We start from the raw sequence: 7,588 nt of genomic DNA on the forward strand, positions 1-7,588 counted from the left end.
GCCGTGGCAATGCTTGCACACACATGTGATTATGCGCAGAGGTCCACCGTACCAGCCAACCTCAGATCTCAACGCAGGAACACATGAATGCACATACATTTGCACACATCCAGAGATAAACTCCCCAACAGAAACCAAATTCCAAGAAATCGAGCCGTGGCAATGCTTGCACACACATGTGATTATGCGCAGAGGTCTACCGTACCAGCCAACCTCAGATCTCAACGCAGGAACACATGAATGCACATACATTTGCACACATCCAGAGATAAACTCCACAAGAGAAACCAAATTCCAAGAAATCGAGCTGTGACAATGCTTGCACACACATGTTATTATGCGCAGAGGTCCACCCTACCAGCCAACCTCAGATCTCCACGCAGGCACACATGAATGCACATACATTTGCACACATCCAGAGATAAACTCCCCCTCAGAAACCAAATTTCAAGAAATCCAGCTGTGGCAATGCTTGCACACACATGTGATTATGCGCAGAGGTCCACCCTACCAGCCGACCTCAGATCTCCGCGCAAGCAAAGATGAATGCACATACATTTGCACACATCCAGAGATAAACTCCCCCTCAGAAACCAAATTTCAAGAAATCCAGCCGTGGCAATGCTTGCACACACATGTTATTATGCGCAGAGGTCCACCCTACCAGCCAACCTCAGATCTCAGCGCAGGAACACATGAATGCACATACATTTGCACACATCCAGAGATAAACTCCACAAGAGAAACCAAATTCCAAGAAATCGAGCCGTGGCAATGTTTGCACACACATGTGATTATGCGCAGAGGTACACCCTGCCAGCCAACCTCAGATCTACACGCAGGCACACATGAATGCACATACATTTGCACACATCGAGAGATAAACTCACCCCAAAGAATCCAAATTCCAAAAAATCGAGCCGTGGCAATGCTTGCACACACATGTGATTATGCGCAGAGGTCCACCGTACCAGCCAACCTCAGATCTCAACGCAGGAACACATGAATGCACATACATTTGCACACATCCAGAGATAAACTCCCCAAGAGAAACCAAATTCCAAAAAATCGAGCCGTGGCAATGCTTGCACACACATGTGATTATGCGCAGAGGTCCACCCTACCAGCCAACCTCAGATCTCAACGCAGGAACACATGAATGCACATACATTTGCACACATCCAGAGATAAACTCACCCTCAGAAACCAAATTCCAAGAAATCGAGCCGTGGCAATGCTTGCACACACATGTTATTATGCGCAGAGGTCCACCCTACCAGCCAACCTCAGATCTCCACGCAGGCACACATGAATGCACATATATTTGCACACATCCAGAGATAAACTCCCCTTCAGAAACCAAATTCCAAGAAATCGAGCCGTGGCAATGCTTGCACACACATGTGATTATGCGCAGAGGTCCACCCTACCAGCCAACCTCAGATCTCCACGCAAGCACAGATGAATGCACATACATTTTCACACATCCAGAGATAAACTCCCCAACAGAAACCAAATTCCAAGAAATCCAGCCGTGGCAATGCTTGCACACACATGTTATTATGTGCAGAGGTCCACCCTACCAGCCAACCTCAGATCTCCATGCAAGCACAGATGAATGCACATACATTTGCACACATCCAGAGATAAACTCCCCCTCAGAAACCAAATTTCAAGAAATCCAGCTGTGGCAATGCTTGCACACACATGTGATTATGCACAGAGGTCCACCCTACCAGCCGACCTCAGATCTCCGCGCAAGCACAGATGAATGCACATACATTTGCACACATCCAGAGATAAACTCCCCCTCAGAAACCAAATTTCAAGAAATCCAGCCGTGGCAATGCTTGCACACACATGTGATTATGCGCAGAGGTCCACCCTACCAGCCAACCTCAGATCTCAACGCAGGAACACATGAATGCACATACATTTGCACACATCCAGAGATAAACTCCCCCCAAAGGACCCAAATTCCAAGAAATCGAGCCGTGGCAATGTTTGCACACACATGTGATTATGCGCAGAGGTCCACCCTACCAGCCGACCTCAGGTCTCAACGCAGGAACACATGAATGCACATATATTTGCACACATCCAGAGATAAACTCACCCCAAAGAAACCAAATTGCAAGAAATCCAGCCGTGGCAATGCTTGCACACACATGTGATTATGCGCAGAGGTACACCCTACCAGCCAACCTCAGATCTCAACGCAGGAACACATGAATGCACATACATTTGCACACATCCAGAGATAAACTCCCCCTCAGAAACCAAATTCCAAGAAATCGAGCCGTGGCAATGCTTGCACACACATGTGATTATGCGCAGAGGTCCACCCTACCGGCCGACCTCAGATCTCAGCGCAGGAACACATGAATGCACATACATTTGCACACATCCAGAGATAAACTCCCCCTCAGAAACCAAATTCCAAGAAATCGAGCCGTGGCAATGCTTGCACACACATGTTATTATGCGCAGAGGTACACCCTACCAGCCAACCTCAGATCTCAACGCAGGCACACATGAATGCACATATATTTGCACACATTCAGAGATAAACTCCCCTTCAGAAACCAAATTCCAAGAAATCGAGCCGTGGCAATGCTTGCACACACATGTGATTATGCGCAGAGGTCCACCCTACCAGCCAACCTCAGATCTCCACGCAAGCACAGATGAATGCACATACATTTGCACACATCCAGAGATAAACTCCCCTTCAGAAACCAAATTCCAAGAAATCGAGCCGTGGCAATGCTTGCACACACATGTGATTATGCGCAGAGGTCCACCGTACCAGCCAACCTCAGATCTCAACGCAGGAACACATGAATGCACATACATTTGCACACATCCAGAGATAAACTCCCCAAGAGAAACCAAATTCCAAAAAATCGAGCCGTGGCAATGCTTGCACACACATGTGATTATGCGCAGAGGTCCACCCGACGAGCCAACCTCAGATCTCCACGCAAGCACACATGAATGCACATACATTTGCACACATCCAGAGATAAACTCCCCCTCAGAAACCAAATTTCAAGAAATCCAGCCGTGGCAATGCTTGCACACACATGTTATTATGCGCAGAGGTACACCCTACCAGCCAACCTCAGATCTCAACGCAGGCACAGATGAATGCACATACATTTGCACACATCCAGAGATAAACTCCCCTTCAGAAACCAAATTCCAAGAAATCGAGCCGTGGCAATGCTTGCACACACATGTGATTATGCGCAGAGGTCCACCGTACCAGCCAACCTCAGATCTCAACGCAGGAACACATGAATGCACATACATTTGCACACATCCAGAGATAAACTCCCCAACAGAAACCAAATTCCAAGAAATCGAGCCGTGGCAATGCTTGCACACACATGTGATTATGCGCAGAGGTCTACCGTACCAGCCAACCTCAGATCTCAACGCAGGAACACATGAATGCACATACATTTGCACACATCCAGAGATAAACTCCACAAGAGAAACCAAATTCCAAGAAATCGAGCTGTGACAATGCTTGCACACACATGTTATTATGCGCAGAGGTCCACCCTACCAGCCAACCTCAGATCTCCACGCAGGCACACATGAATGCACATACATTTGCACACATCCAGAGATAAACTCCCCCTCAGAAACCAAATTTCAAGAAATCCAGCTGTGGCAATGCTTGCACACACATGTGATTATGCGCAGAGGTCCACCCTACCAGCCGACCTCAGATCTCCGCGCAAGCAAAGATGAATGCACATACATTTGCACACATCCAGAGATAAACTCCCCCTCAGAAACCAAATTTCAAGAAATCCAGCCGTGGCAATGCTTGCACACACATGTTATTATGCGCAGAGGTCCACCCTACCAGCCAACCTCAGATCTCAGCGCAGGAACACATGAATGCACATACATTTGCACACATCCAGAGATAAACTCCACAAGAGAAACCAAATTCCAAGAAATCGAGCCGTGGCAATGTTTGCACACACATGTGATTATGCGCAGAGGTACACCCTGCCAGCCAACCTCAGATCTACACGCAGGCACACATGAATGCACATACATTTGCACACATCGAGAGATAAACTCACCCCAAAGAATCCAAATTCCAAAAAATCGAGCCGTGGCAATGCTTGCACACACATGTGATTATGCGCAGAGGTCCACCCTACCAGCCAACCTCAGATCTCAACGCAGGAACACATGAATGCACATACATTTGCACACATCCAGAGATAAACTCACCCTCAGAAACCAAATTCCAAGAAATCGAGCCGTGGCAATGCTTGCACACACATGTTATTATGCGCAGAGGTCCACCCTACCAGCCAACCTCAGATCTCCACGCAGGCACACATGAATGCACATATATTTGCACACATCCAGAGATAAACTCCCCTTCAGAAACCAAATTCCAAGAAATCGAGCCGTGGCAATGCTTGCACACACATGTGATTATGCGCAGAGGTCCACCCTACCAGCCAACCTCAGATCTCCACGCAAGCACACATGAATGCACATACATTTTCACACATCCAGAGATAAACTCCCCAACAGAAACCAAATTCCAAGAAATCCAGCCGTGGCAATGCTTGCACACACATGTTATTATGTGCAGAGGTCCACCCTACCAGCCAACCTCAGATCTCCATGCAAGCACAGATGAATGCACATACATTTGCACACATCCAGAGATAAACTCCCCCTCAGAAACCAAATTTCAAGAAATCCAGCTGTGGCAATGCTTGCACACACATGTGATTATGCACAGAGGTCCACCCTACCAGCCGACCTCAGATCTCCGCGCAAGCACAGATGAATGCACATACATTTGCACACATCCAGAGATAAACTCCCCCTCAGAAACCAAATTTCAAGAAATCCAGCCGTGGCAATGCTTGCACACACATGTGATTATGCGCAGAGGTCCACCCTACCAGCCAACCTCAGATCTCAACGCAGGAACACATGAATGCACATACATTTGCACACATCCAGAGATAAACTCCCCCCAAAGGACCCAAATTCCAAGAAATCGAGCCGTGGCAATGTTTGCACACACATGTGATTATGCGCAGAGGTCCACCCTACCAGCCGACCTCAGGTCTCAACGCAGGAACACATGAATGCACATATATTTGCACACATCCAGAGATAAACTCACCCCAAAGAAACCAAATTGCAAGAAATCCAGCCGTGGCAATGCTTGCACACACATGTGATTATGCGCAGAGGTACACCCTACCAGCCAACCTCAGATCTCAACGCAGGAACACATGAATGCACATACATTTGCACACATCCAGAGATAAACTCCCCCTCAGAAACCAAATTCCAAGAAATCGAGCCGTGGCAATGCTTGCACACACATGTGATTATGCGCAGAGGTCCACCCTACCGGCCGACCTCAGATCTCAGCGCAGGAACACATGAATGCACATACATTTGCACACATCCAGAGATAAACTCCCCCTCAGAAACCAAATTCCAAGAAATCGAGCCGTGGCAATGCTTGCACACACATGTTATTATGCGCAGAGGTACACCCTACCAGCCAACCTCAGATCTCAACGCAGGCACACATGAATGCACATATATTTGCACACATTCAGAGATAAACTCCCCTTCAGAAACCAAATTCCAAGAAATCGAGCCGTGGCAATGCTTGCACACACATGTGATTATGCGCAGAGGTCCACCCTACCAGCCAACCTCAGATCTCCACGCAAGCACAGATGAATGCACATACATTTGCACACATCCAGAGATAAACTCCCCTTCAGAAACCAAATTCCAAGAAATCGAGCCGTGGCAATGCTTGCACACACATGTGATTATGCGCAGAGGTCCACCGTACCAGCCAACCTCAGATCTCAACGCAGGAACACATGAATGCACATACATTTGCACACATCCAGAGATAAACTCCCCAAGAGAAACCAAATTCCAAAAAATCGAGCCGTGGCAATGCTTGCACACACATGTGATTATGCGCAGAGGTCCACCGTACCAGCCAACCTCAGATCTCAACGCAGGAACACATGAATGCACATACATTTGCACACATCCAGAGATAAACTCCCCCTCAGAAACCAAATTCCAAGAAATCGAGCTGTGACAATGCTTGCACACACATGTTATTATGCGCAGAGGTCCACCCTACCAGCCAACCTCAGATCTCCACGCAGGCACACATGAATGCACATACATTTGCACACATCCAGAAATAAACTCCCCCTCAGAAACCAAATTTCAAGAAATCCAGCTGTGGCAATGCTTGCACACACATGTGATTATGCGCAGAGGTCCACCCTACCAGCCGACCTCAGATCTCCGCGCAAGCAAAGATGAATGCACATACATTTGCACACATCCAGAGATAAACTCCCCCTCAGAAACCAAATTTCAAGAAATCCAGCCGTGGCAATGCTTGCACACACATGTTATTATGCGCAGAGGTCCACCCTACCAGCCAACCTCAGATCTCAGCGCAGGAACACATGAATGCACATACATTTGCACACATCCAGAGATAAACTCCCCAACAGAAACCAAATTCCAAGAAATCGAGCCGTGGCAATGCTTGCACACACATGTGATTATGCGCAGAGGTCCACCGTACCAGCCAACCTCAGATCTCAACGCAGGAACACATGAATGCACATACATTTGCACACATCCAGAGATAAACTCCCCAAGAGAAACCAAATTCCAAAAAATCGAGCCGTGGCAATGCTTGCACACACATGTGATTATGCGCAGAGGTCCACCCTGCCAGCCAACCTCAGATCTCAACGCAGGAACACATGAATGCACATACATTTGCACACATCCAGAGATAAACTCACCCTCAGAAACCAAATTCCAAGAAATCGAGCCGTGGCAATGCTTGCACACACATGTTATTATGCGCAGAGGTCCACCCTACCAGCCAACCTCAGATCTCCACGCAGGCACACATGAATGCACATATATTTGCACACATCCAGAGATAAACTCCCCTTCAGAAACCAAATTCCAAGAAATCGAGCCGTGGCAATGCTTGCACACACATGTGATTATGCGCAGAGGTCCACCCTACCAGCCAACCTCAGATCTCCACGCAAGCACACATGAATGCACATACATTTTCACACATCCAGAGATAAACTCCCCAACAGAAACCAAATTCCAAGAAATCCAGCCGTGGCAATGCTTGCACACACATGTTATTATGTGCAGAGGTCCACCCTACCAGCCAACCTCAGATCTCCATGCAAGCACAGATGAATGCACATACATTTGCACACATCCAGAGATAAACTCCCCCTCAGAAACCAAATTTCAAGAAATCCAGCTGTGGCAATGCTTGCACACACATGTGATTATGCGCAGAGGTCCACCCTACCAGCCAACCTCAGATCTCAACGCAGGAACACATGAATGCACATACATTTGCACACATCCAGAGATAAACTCCCCCCAAAGGACCCAAATTCCAAGAAATCGAGCCGTGGCAATGTTTGCACACACATGTGATTATGCGCAGAGGTCCACCCTACCAGCCGACCTCAGGTCTCAACGCAGGAACACA

The sequence above is a fragment of the Rhamphochromis longiceps genome, linkage group LG11 (assembly GCF_057381845.1).
Source record: "Rhamphochromis longiceps isolate RC_006_pf linkage group LG11, R_longiceps_female_GT1.1, whole genome shotgun sequence".
Classification (NCBI taxonomy): Eukaryota; Metazoa; Chordata; class Actinopteri; order Cichliformes; family Cichlidae; genus Rhamphochromis; species Rhamphochromis longiceps.